Source organism: Monodelphis domestica, chromosome 3 (genome assembly GCF_027887165.1).
Source record: "Monodelphis domestica isolate mMonDom1 chromosome 3, mMonDom1.pri, whole genome shotgun sequence".
Classification (NCBI taxonomy): domain Eukaryota; kingdom Metazoa; phylum Chordata; class Mammalia; order Didelphimorphia; family Didelphidae; genus Monodelphis; species Monodelphis domestica.
In genome coordinates this window covers 173,103,982-173,117,776 of record NC_077229.1, presented here as the reverse complement: position 1 = coordinate 173,117,776, position 13,795 = coordinate 173,103,982, and positions in this window count along the sequence as shown.

Below are 13,795 nucleotides of genomic sequence, written 5' to 3'. Positions count from 1 at the left end.
GAGAGGAGGACAAAGTGCATTCCAGGTGAGGAGGCTACCTAGTGCCCTGGAAAGGAAATGGGGAAAAAGAGCATTGTGTGTGAGAAACTGTAAATAGGCCACTATAATAAGATTGTTGAGTCCATGGAAAGAATCAAGAAATTGGGGAAAAGTAGTGGCAGCTAGTGGAAGTCCTGGAACTTAAAATACCTGCGTACAAAACCAGCTTCAGACATTTATTCTCTAATCCTTTGACTCTGGGGAAGTCACTTAACTTCAGTTTACCCAACTGTAAAATGGGGATAAAATCATCATCTATCTCACAGTTGTGTTGTGAGATAATATTTATAAAGCATTTAGCGTCATCATGTCTGGCCCATAGGAGCTGATTAATATGTATTTATTCCTTTATTCGCCCTCTTTCTTTTTCTTTTTAAAATTCTTTTTTTCCCAGATTGCAACATGCAATCTTTAATCATTCTTTTCCAACATTTTGCAATTCATGGTTTCTCTCCCTCCTACCACTTCCCCCTCCCCAAGAAGGCAGGTAATCATCATATAGGTTGTAGAAGTCTATCTTTGTTCACAGCACTTTGTTCTTGGAGATAATACAGAGCTGTTGGAGTTTACTGAGTTAGATTTTCAGTTAATGAAAAGCACTTTGCAGCAGGTGGAGGAAGGACTGGAGTGAGAGATTTGACAGGGATACCAGTTGGGAAGTTATGGCAAGAGTATAGTCAAGAGGTGATGTGGTCCAGAACCCAGCTGGGTGGCTGTGCCAGTGGAGAGGAGGGGACAGATGGGAGAGATGTGGGGAATCTGATCGTTGCGTAGGGTGAATGAGATGGAGGCATTCTCTGGAGCTTCACAGAATAAACCTACCTCCTACCTCAGGTCGCAGCCCCTCACCTATTGAAGATAGTGATCATGCCCTGTGCAAGGCAAATTCTTTCCCAGTGTATGATCCAGACACTCTGCAGGTGATCATGACTCTTCTGGGAGACATCAGGATCTGTTTGGTTCACCGGGTAGCCAGTTACCCATCAACACGATTTGCTGAGCATGTACTGTGTAAGTAGTGCAGGGATACTGAAGGAGCATACAAATAAATGGAGCATACCCATCATATTGTGCAACATAAAATAATAGTAATAATAGCAGCAATAGTATTTGGCATTTATAAAGTACTTTAGGGTTAGCCATGCTAATAAGAGGTAATATCTCAGTTGATGCTCAAAACAACCTGGTGAATTAGTTATGGATGTTGTTGTCCAATCATTTTTAGTTGGTGTGACTCTTCATGACTCCATTTGGGTTTTCTTGGCAAAGATCCTGGAGTGGTTTGCCATTTCCTTCTCCAATTCATTTTACAGATGGGGAAACTTGAGTCAAATAGGATCAGTGAGGTATCCAGGGTCACAGAGTAGATGATTCTTTCTGATTCTAGACCCAGTACTCCATCTACTGTGTCACCTAGTTGACCAAGGTATGAATATTAGCTCCATTTTAAAGATGAGGAAATGGAATCTCAAAGAATTGAAGTGACTTGCCCTGGTTATATGGCCGGCAAGTGTCCAAGATGGTATTTGAACTCATATCTGCTTGATTCCGAGGCCAGTCCCTGAGTCATTACATCATAATTTTATAGTGGAAGAAACTCAGTCTCAGAGATTATATGACTTGTTCGTGTAGACACAGCTAATAAGTGTAAGAAGTAGGAATAGACTAGTACCTAAGACATATCATCTTGAGTCCTATCCAAGGAATCAGCCAGGCAGTAAACATTTATTAAGCACCTCCTATGTACTAGGGATACAAAAAGAGACAAAACAGGGGGAAGCTGGGTGGCTCAGTGGATTGAGAACCAAGGAGGTCCTGGCTTCAAATCTGATATCAGATACTTCCTAGCTGTGTGGCTCTGGGCAAGTCACTTAACCCCCATTGTCTAGACTTTACCACTCTTCTGCCTTGGAACCAATACACAGAATTGATTCTAAGACAGAAGATAAGGGGTTAAAAAAAAGAGAGAGACAAAATTTAGTCCCTGGTCTCAGAAATTTAGAGCTTGAAGGGAACTTAGTGACAATATAGTCCTAGCTCCTCATTTTATGGATGGGGAAACTGAGGTCCAAAGGAGAGAAACAGGTTGTCAAAAGTCAGTGAGTAGCAGAGTATCCAATTCAGAATCCTATTCATTGCCATGCATGACTCTCTCAGTATGCTGAATGTCAGACTGGAAAATGGGAGAGATATGAAGAATTGGCCAAATTTTACTAAAAGGAACTGAGTTCTAAAATGGCTGCTACTCCCTGAATCTCTCATAGACAATTGATCACTCCTACTTAGGAAGAGAAGGAATCTTTCTGGACTGAGTATAGGAGCTTATCTCTATTGGCTATGTTTCAGCCCTCTTGCTCTTTGGCTTCTTATCCTCTTTGAAGAGTGGTCAAACTTGGATGTGGGTTAGAAGATTCTGGGGGTCAGCTAGGTGGCTCAGTCTAGAGATGGAAGGTCCTGGATTCAAATCTAGTCTCTGCCCTGTATCCCTGGGCAAATCACCCATTCCCCACCTTACTACTTTTCTGCCTTGGAACCAATACACAGTACTGATTCTAAGACAGAAGGTAAAGGTTTAAAAAAAAAAAGATGCCTAGAAGAAAGTAACATATTTCTAGGCCAGGCAAAAGGAGAGGCAAGGCAGTTCAAGGACATAGTTGGGGCAGACAAGCCAAGATGGTGACCAGAAAAGGGAGAATCTTCCTCTTCAACTGCTGTTTCACTAGAAATGAACAAGCCAGGAGGAACTGTTGGAGTCAGGTTAGCCAATGAACATAAAGGTAGAAAGTAGACAGTGACAGTATTGGAAACTGCTACCAATAACGGAACTCTGAGTACAGAAGCAATAGCAATGAGAGTTGGCTCTGACTCCCAGGCTTCCTATCCTTCTGAACTAGATGTTAACTCCACTCCCCCTTGTAAAATGGAGATTTGAACCCTAGACTTCAATCCCCAGAAGTCCTTGGTATTTCCCAGAATTCTCTATAATCTCACCTGAGTCTCCCCCTAGAGATCACAATGAGTATTTAATTGGCTCTCTGCCTCACAAGCCTCTCTCTACTCAGCCATTGCAATAGTGTAGTAAGTAAGCTAAGCCCCGGCATTCTGAATTGGCTAATCAACCATGGGCACGTGGTATATTTTCTTTATTCCTTGATTTTCTAATATTCCTTAATAAACCTCACAAAATGTAATATTTCTATTACTAGAGACTAATTTAATTTTTATACCCTCCCCATCACAGGACTCATAATTAACTAATATTTCAGTCAATAGACCTTTATTAACTACCTATTATGTGCCAAGATTATGCTAAGTACTAGGAGTGCAAATATAAAATAAAAGAAAGATAATCCCTGCCCTCAAGGAGTTTACAATATAACAGGGGAAGACAAAGGGGGTAAGGAGAGGTACCCCCCTCTCCCAAGTGAATTCAGGGGATATTGAGGAGGGAATGACTGTTCAGGTAAGGACTGGACTAGATAATAATGCACATTTATACAGTGCTTTATTTTATGAAATGCTTTCTTCATAACCATTCTGTGATTTAGAAAGTATTTAACAGATGACAAAAGTATAACTGAGGCATTAAATAACCAGATAGCTAGTATTTCCATCTCCAGAGACATGATAAAGAAGTCTAACAGAGAGAAGCATGGCGAGAAAAAAAGAGATATTTGGGAACTAAGATATATTTCTCACATCCCTTTTGCCTTCTCATAGGAGAAATAACCATGGTATGGCTAAGACCACTGAATTATGACTTTTTAAAAAGAATTCCTTAGTTTATACCAATAAGCTGATTGAAGCAGTCTTGGGACTAAAAGTGATGGGCACATAGCCATTCAGAAGATATTCTATTATGTTTTGTTTATTTTTTAAAATAAAATCTCTGAAAAAAAAATACCAAACAGTATCCAAACATATTTGTCATGGAAGGATAATTCCATTATGCTAAAGTCAAATGACAAAGTCTGAAATATATTAATTCAGGGAAGAGGTGGGGTTTTTCAATAGATGGGAATTTAGAGCTGTTCTGATTTGTCAAATCTATATAGATCACACCCCTTTGATTGAATTAAGCATATCTTCTCAGAGAGGGGACGAGCCAGGAGATAGAAAGTCACCAACTCTTTGAGCTTGACATTTCTCCAGATTGTCCTCCATCAACAGGATAGATTACTTAACTGCTAGATTAACTGTGTGACTTCCCAGAGTATTAGTTTTTTTTTTTTTTGTGACTGGATCAGGTTAGTGACTGGTTATACCACCTGGTGGTTAATGCTATATATCCCTTTGGTGATGAAAAGGACCTTGGTTCCCAGTATCACAGCAAGACAATCTCACCTATCCTCTGGCTGAGAGAAAATGGCAGCTGCTTCCTTCTTGCCACAATCTGTCAGTGATGGTAGGAACTGTTTTAGTTAATGGGAACCACATTGATGATGGTAGCTGATTTACTTGTAAGGCCAGTTGCAGGAGGCAGACGAACTGTTTGCTGGGGGATTATGGTCACTTAAAATTTTCTTGCTAATTGACATTTCCGTAGGAAAAGAAAACATCTATATGGGTTTCCATGTTGGTTTTATTTCAAAAGCAGTATGACTGCATGATCACTTCCCTGGCTGTCTTTGACTAAGGGCCTCCACATCTGTGTTATGTCATTGACAGCTATGCCTGGGCCACAGTATACTCAAGAGAGGTCAAGATTACCAAGAACAAGAAGGGAGGGTGCTTTTTTTCTCCCCCTTATTTAACTTGGAAGCTTCCTATTCTTTGTTGCCCTGAGCCCAACATCACAATTTGTTAGGTTCTAAAAGGAAGAGAGTAATCAATCTGAGGTACTTAGGGAGAAACATGAATATGTCCATAATCTACCATACTTGGCAGGCCAAGGACCCAGCTGCCTGGCTTATATCACTCCCTAGAGTCATTTACTGTTAACGAAATTTCTCTGAATACTACTGATTCTGAATGGGCAGGCCATTTCCCATAACCAGGACTGACTGTTCCATATACCTAAGCAGAGCTCCTGGCCTCCCTAAACCTTTTGAGAAAGGAAATGGAGGAAAGTAGGGAAAAGTAATGGGTAGTTTTGAGAAGACTTTGTCAGTTCTGGGAGGACCAGGCCACTCTGTCCCACCATGGTAATTATCAAGCTGCTTTGGAAACTGTTTTTGTCTAAAGTGTGACAGACTCTTATCTACAGAGCCACCTATATTGCTATGCCCTTTCAGAAAGAGCAAAGAATCTTAATCGAAGTACTGGAAGAATTCTCTTCAACTCTGCTCCCTCTAGGCTCTTGTCTCAGAGTTTTGGCATCTCCCAGAAGATAAGAAAGCAGAGATTTAACCTTCTCTTTTGACAACTCTTTCAGGTTTGAGATTGGATTCTCTAAATGAGAAAATTAATCCTTCCAGTGAAAATGGGCCTTCTCAGACATTTTCCACATCTTTGTCTTTGCAAGGTAAGAGATAACTAGATGGTGGTCATTTACTCAAATGGCATCGAATGAGTCATTCATGACATCTTCAACCAGGTATCAATATCATAGAATGGGAAGTTGTCCTTTTTATCTCATTGTTTTTGTCATTTGACCCTTATACCTGCAAAGTCTGAAAGGGAAATACATTTATAAACATTTAAAAAAATCTTAGTGTAAATATCATCTGTTACTTGATGCATTAAAAAATAAATAAAATATGACAGATACAGTCATGTGTTAGTTTTATTATGTTTGGGCTTAATAATTAATTGGTGGTCGCCAGGGATTTAATTTCTAAATCTCAAAATGAATTACTAAAGTAAAATATAATTTATGGTAGTTTATTTTACAATAGAGGAAGATTTAAGAAAGCGAGAAAAGAGGGGAGAGAGAGAAAGCTCTGGCTTCCTCTGAGCCAGGTAGAAATTCTAAGGCTCTAATCAGGAAAAAGTAGTCTCAAGATGATGGACCTTTCTTGGAGGTTCACAACTCTAGAAAGGGCAAGGAACTAAGTCAGCTTTTCACTCACCATGGTAACCATCTAAAAGGAAAGCAGTCTGAGGTTTCCTGCACGAGCTCCTCCAGGGGTCCAGTTCCACAGCCAAGTGTCTTCACTCCAAGTCTGAGTGACTAATCTTCCAGTCTCTCCTCTGAGTGCCTGAAAATCTATCTCCATGTGCCTCTGTTTCCTCTATTTTAAAGACCTTTTTCTCTTGTGTCGCCTCCCCTAAATTTTACATCTACCAATCACAGCAGATGCTCCTCTCCAGGACTGCCCATTCTTTCACAGGTGGGTTACAGACCTCCCACTCAATGTATGAAATAGGTGTTTACACCTTTTTCTGGTTAGTTCACACCTTTTTATGGTTAAAATGGGTAGATCTACTTTAAATACTGAGTTAAAACTTTTGGGGATTAAAATCTAAGAATAGATATGGGATTATAATTTAATCTTCACAATAAAGGAAGAGCTAAGTACCTTCATTGTTACAATCAGGAGATAGCCAAATCCAATCTTCACACCTGACAGAATACCAAGAATGCCTAGGTGGACAAAGTTGTAGGTTTATTTGGACTTGGATCAAATCATAGTAACATGATTTATTAAACTTTCAGATAATATAATAGGGAGATGGGTAGATAACATTTTATTGAGTGAAAATCCAAAATGATCTAAACATATTGAAAAAAAAAAAGGTGGGTCAGATCTAATAAAATCAAATTTAATAGGAACAAATGTAAATCTTACTCTATGGTTCAAAAATCAACTACACAAATATGAGATGGGGAAGGTACAGCTAGACACTCAAAAGTGTGACATGATAAGAGAAGTGACCCTCAAGATCATTACATTTTTCTTTAGGGGTAGGTTGGTAAAAGATACATGGCTAGGTGTGATACAAGGGATCAGGTGTTGAGAACAAAGGACAAAGTACTCCAAGAGAATATGATGAAGGAAACGTGATCTGGAGTCTGTTTAGATCAGATTTGGAGACTTGTATTTAGCTTTAGGGATTACTTTTTGGGGAGAGAGACTGACAAGCTAGAGCATGTCCAGAAGAGAGTGCTGGGGATGGTGAGGGAATTGGAGACCATGTCATAAAAAGATAGATTGAAGAAACTGAGAAGAGCCTAGAGAAGAGAAAATTACATGGAACATGATAGCTCTGTGTGTGTATGTGTGTGTGTGTGTGTGTGTGTGTGTGTGTGTATGTGTTTCTGTTTGGCTCCAAAAGGCAGAGTTGAGCGCAGTAGGTGAAAAGAAGCAGATTTAGGCTTGATGTAAGGAAAAGCTTCTTAATAATTAGTTTTCCAAAAGAAAATGGACTGTTTTAGTGGCTAATAAATTGCCTTTCATTGGAAGTCTTTCAAGTGAATGCTGGGGATATTATAGAGGGAATTACTATTTAGGTAAGGATTAGATTAGAGAATAATGAACATTTATATAGTACTTTATTTTACAAAGTGCTTTTCTCACAATCATCCTGTGAATTAAGAAGTATAAGTATTAGTTGACATATGACAAAAGTTTCTCTTTTCCTTCCTTCCTTCCTTCCTTCCTTCCTTCCTTCCTTCCTTCCTTCCTTCCTTCCTTCCTTCCTTCCTTCCTTCCTTCCTTTCTCTCTCTCTCTCTCTTTCTTATTTCTTTCTTTCTTGACAAAAGCATAACACTGAGACTGAGACATTAAGTAACCAGAAAGCATGAAAGTACCTGAGGCAGGACAGATAGGTGGCATAGTGGACAGAGTGCCAGACCTGAAGTTAGGAAGCCTGATTTCAAATTTTATCTCTTGACACTAGCTGTTTGAACCCTGGGCAAGTTACTTAACTCTGTTTGCCTCAGTTTCCTTATCTGTAAAATGAGCTGAAGAAGGGAATGGCAAACCACTCCAGTATCTTTGCCAAGAGAGCCCAAATGGGAGAGAGAGAGAGAGAGAGAGAGAGAGAGAGAGAGAGAGAGAGAGAGAGAGAGAGAGAGAGAGAGAGAGAGAGAGAGAGAGCAAGCCTAAATGGGGCCAAGAAAAGTCAGACACAATTGAAAATTGAGCCAGGATTCAAACTCATGAAAGATTCAGGCTCTAACTCCACATTTCAATGGATCCCAATCCCATAATGGTTTTTGAGTGGTAGCTAAGATCCCTTCTTACTCTGGAGGTCTGTGAATTTTCAGAAATTTCCTGGCCCTATCTTCCTGTGGCCCTTTTCCACTCCAGTTTGAATGAGTTCATCAGGTTCTATAATTAGAGAATTTAGAAGTGAAGGAGACCTCAGAAGACATTTAGTGCAACCCTCTCATTTTATAGATGGAGAACTAAGGCCAAGAGTGGTTAAGTGATTGCCCACAATCGTGTAGCTAATAAGTCAAAATTTAAACCCTGGCCTTCCTGACTTTTAAGTACAATATTGCTCTGCCATGCTGCCTCTGAGGACTTGAGCTCCAGTACTCTGACCCCAGAGTCACTGGACCAGGTTTTCTCCTGTAAGTGGTTTTTACTTGAGAAGGAGGTGGGGTAAAATCATGAGGGTTCTGGGAACCTGAGAAGGAAAAAGGGTACAGAAATGAAGAGTTGGGACCCCAGGAAACAAACTCATTGCATGCCATAGTTTTGCCTTAGGCTTTCTCTGCTTTGAGTCTGTTATTAAATGGCAAGGAGAAGAAGCAAATTAGCATTAGAAAGGGCATGAGAAGGGCCAAGGGTCCCTATTTGGCTTTCACAGCCAGCCCTGGAAAAAACACCATCAGCTCTCTGGAAACTCAAATATCTAAGTAAGCACTGACCTCTGCATGCATGATGATTCCAGGGCAGCACTGGCTTCAGAATTCTTTGCAACTCTGCATGATGTAAAAGCCTTTCAAAATTCTCCAGTCTCCAAAGAAAGAACCCCAGCCTGCAGGCCATGGTCTTTTAAAGTAACATTGGGTCTGTAAAGTTGAACCCTAAAGTCATGTGCCCTGGGATGGCAGGTCTCCCAGCCTGGATTAGATCACTTTGTCCTTGAAAAAACGACAACTTCATGAGGTAGGTGGTGCAAGTATTCTTCTCTCTACTTTACAGATGAGGGAAAAGAGCCCCTCAGAGGAAGCATGATTTGTCCAAGGTCAAAGAGCTAGTAAGTGTTGGGGCAAGAATTCAGACTTAGGTCACCTCACTTTAGAGCCATAACTTGTGTGAGTTGTGCCTGGAGCAGATTCAGTTTATAGGGGAGGGAACTGGATCCGGGAAGGGGATACCATAGTTATAGGACTCTGGGGATAGGGGTGGAAGATGACATGGGGCAACAGTACTGAGTGTCACTGGAAGACCAGTTAGGTAAGAGGTGGACACAGAAACTGCTGCAGGAAGGAAGTATGCCCAACCAAAGAGGATATTGGCCCCTTGGGCCAAAGCCCATTAGCCTTGGACTAGCTATGACTCTGCCTGACTACAATTAGTTTCTTTTCCCACTATATGCTGCCCTGTATATTTTTTTTCCAGTGTAGTACCTAGATTTCTCTCATTTGTGGGATCCCTCCCCCCCTACACAATTACTCCAATTTTAAAGTACTTTTTTTTCAGAAATAATAACTTTAGAAATAATTATTTCAGGAATAATAACACCTTTAGAAATCCTAACAATTATAGAAACCCTAACAATTATGGCAATAATACTCTACATCCAAATCCAAATTAGGCAATTGATAACTCACCCTACCACCAACAATATATCTAAAGTGGAACTTGTGCATGCTATACTCAGGGTGAGAAATCCCCCAAACACACCAAATACCCAAAGATCTTTATGAAGGTGTGAGGGGAAAGGGCACTGGAGTCAGAGGGTTCAGCCTTTGATTTCCCAAACCCTGATGTTAAATTTTAAGGTACTTTATGAGGCAATATCTGCTTAAAATACATAACTCAGAAACCCCTACTCTGATTATTATCAGTCTAATAGAGAAGACAATCATTTAAAAGCAATGGAATTCAGTAAAATTGAAAAGTAAAAAAAGTAAGCCTCAGGCACAATCTTTCATAAATACATATATCATCAATGAGAAGAGGGAACTTGTGTACAGAGGCACACATATAGAAAACATACATATATGCCCAGGGCACATGCATGAGGGTTATTTGTACCCAAGAAATATTTTTGACCAGGGAACATACAAATTGCCAACAGATGTGGTCAGGGCAAATATGTGGAAGGGTGTCTACATGGAAAACATGTTTGGGTTGCCAAGATGGCAGAGTAGTAGGAAGAAGTACTGCCAAGTTCTCCTTAACAACTCCTCCACAAAGACCTAGAAAATGCACCAGACCATGTCCTGATTATCCAAATCTAAGAAAAATATCACTCTGAGTCATTGATTTCCAGCCCAGGTTGCTATAAGAAGATGAGAGAGAAGTCTAGACATTGGGCATGGGACCTGGCCAAGAGTGGGCAATGCTGAACATCCATCCAGTGCAGGAACTAATGTGACTACACCAAGGCAAGAGGAGTTTCTAGACCCACACAGAAGGATCTGACCTTGTGAAGCGTGTAGGATGGCAGCCATCTCACATACTGCAGATCCAGGGCACACTGAGGAGGGGACCTGTGCTTAGGGCTAGTAAGATGAGTGGTTTTGAGCCCAAGAAGCAAACAGCTATGTGGCTTGGACCCTAGAAACAGAGTAAGATGTCAGTTCTAGCCTCCAGGTCAGTCTGAAGCCTGCAGAGAAATAACCAGGAGAAAGAGGACATTGTAGTTCTGTTACTCTGAACCTGCAGAAATTTCTTATTGACTGACAGAGGCTGAGTCTGGAAGTAGTCAACTGGGGGCAAGCCAAGAGGTGTCTTGCTCAGATCCAGTCCCAGGTCAAGGTCTTTCAGAGCTCAGACAAAGCCAGTAGAGCTTAGTCCTCACCTCAAAATTAAATCACTTTAGGAGCACTAAAAGCTTGCAAGTCCCCAGCATGAGCTGGACCTGAATAAAAACACAACACTTGGTACTCAACAAAATGCAAGAGGTTATAAACTCGACCAAGACATATCCTCTTAAGGTGCATAGAGCCTAGCTCAAATACAAAGTCCTAATTCAGGAAGTGGGCTAGAAGAATGAGCAAACTGAAAAGAGAATCTATGTGCCTAGGACAGGCACATGGAGAGCACATACTCATGTCCCAGATGTTGGGGAACCATCAGTTCCTCTGAGTGGTATAGAAATTCTCTTCCTTCTGGGCTTTTCCCCTCATAGTCTCCCATCAGCTGTAGCCTGGCTAAGTGGTCCTCATTTGCTCTCACTGACAATGTTAGGCTTGCTCTGCTGGATGCTTCTAGTCATTGCTCAACTGGACACATGGTTGTAGAACTCACTGCTGCTAATACTCTTATAGAAAAGGAAGAATGGGATCTCCCATCTCTTTTTTAGCTTGAAGTGCAGGAGATTGATGTACTTGAGACATCAGACTAGAATCAGCTACCTTTTCTTCATAAAAAATGTTGACCCCGTAAGGATCAACTCTTGAGAGGCTTTTCTCTACCGAAGAGTAGTCAAATCCAGGAGCCAAACAATAGCCCTTCAGCATTCAATCTTTCTTTGACCTTTTCTGCTTGTTTGTTTGGGGCTCAACTCATTTTATCTCAGATAGCTCTCTGAATCAAGATTATAAATTCCTTGTAACTACAGCTTAATCAAAGTGATCCGAAATGTTCTAAAATGCCATTGGTGGTGGTGAGGGATATCCCACCAATTATGTTTTTTAATACCTAAAGGCACAGGTTTTGCTTTTTTAATGCCTTAAGAGCCTTTGGTCTCTTATACATATGAAAGGGAGTGCAAAGTAGCAAATGTCCTCTCCACTGCAAAAAACGTCCAGATAGAGATGATGTATAAGAGAGCATTCTACATTAATCCTTTGTTCCCACTTCCTGCCTACATTATGTATGTGTGGTCATCAACAAGCTTTCTAGGCTTTGAGTATACTAAAAATTAAATACCCTTCAAAGGATAGTATAGAGGTGGCAAGCTTTAAAACTGAGGTGTGGCCAAATCGGGATAAAACATAATTGGGCAATATTTAACAAAATAAATATAAATATCATGCAACATAGATAATGTTAATATATGGATATTTGTTTTTATTTGTTTTCTTCCTTCTTTTCTTCTTTCCTTCCTTTCCTGCAGTCTTTCTTGCTTTTTTCCTTCCTCCTTCCCTCCCTCCCCTCTTTCCTTATTGGCTAACCCAGCAAGGAGAATATTTAGAAGACTGTTGCAGGTTCTGAAGCCAGTTTCAAAAGAGGAATTCTAATCATGTGTTGAGCAATGACATACTCATTGAAATAAGTACATAGCTTTAAAGAAGTCCATTTGGCTCTATGAATTTCTTATCTCTTTGTTAAAATATCAGTAATGTTACTTTATAGGTACACCACATATGTACATATATCCATACTTATATCCATTCATCCATATGCTTTGATATAGCTATGGGAACAAACTTTGCCACCATCTTGTGTAGCATCAGAGAACCTTAGATATCATTAATGCTTGGCCACAGTGTTTTTCTAATAGGTACTTAATAAATGTTGTATGACTGAATTACAGGTGGCTACCATTATTCTAGGCAAGCTTAATGGGAATACAATACCATATTATCATTGTATAACACTTTTACAGAAACTCAAAGTTGTCAGGGATCTCAAGAGATCAATTAGTTGAAACTATACTTAAGCAAGAATCCCCTCTACAATACCTGCAACAAGTAGTTACCAAATCTCTGGTTTACAAGCTCCATGGAAGAAAAACCAATCCCCTCTTGAAATAGCCTGGTCCATTTTTTGTTACCTCTAATTGTTAGTTTTTCTTTATATAAAATCAAAGGTTTTCCTTATATAAAGTTTAAATCTGCCTCTCTGTCACCTCTGCTCATTGTTCATTTTTTTTCTATTTGAAATTTTTTATTTAATTAGTTAATTTAGAATATTTTTTCATGGTTACATGATTCATGTTCTTTCTCTCCCCTCCTCCCAACCCCCTCCCATAGCCAGTGAGCAAATCCACTGGGTTTTACATGTGCCATTGATCCAGACCTATTTCCATATTATTAATATTTGCACTGGGATGTTCATTTAGAGTCTACATCCCTAATCATACATATCCCCATCGACCCATGTGATCAAGCAGTTTTCTTCTGTGTTTCTACTCCCACAGTTCTTTCTCTGGATGTGGATAGCATTCTTTTTCACAAGTACCTCAAAATTGTCCTGGATCATTGCATTGCTGCTAGTAGAGAAATCCATTACATTTGATTGTGCCACAGTGTATCAGTTTCTGTGTATAAGATTCTCCTGGTTCTGCTCCTTTCCCTCTGCATCAATTCCTGGAGGTCATTCCAGTTCATGTGGAATTCGTCCAGTTCATTATTCCTTTCAGCACAATAGTATTCCATTACTAGCATATACCACAATTTGTTCAGTCATTCCCCCAATTATTGAAAGCCCCTCCAGTGATCTCTCAAAACCAAGCGTCCCTTCTGGCTAGGTGTGATGATTTAGATGAATGATGAGGTGGGAGATGATTTGGTGCTCAGGTGCTCAGGGAGATGACTTTGTGCTTAGGCATCACTGAGTTGTTCCGCCTGGCACAGAGTTCATGTTTATTATATAGCTTTAGTGGTTACATGTTTCTTGGCACACAATGATTTCTAGCAGGTAATTGGATGTGTCACACATCAATTTCTAATAGATTGTTTAATTAGCATTTTATGATCATGGATACCATGTTGTCACAACAAAGAAATATGTGATAGAGATG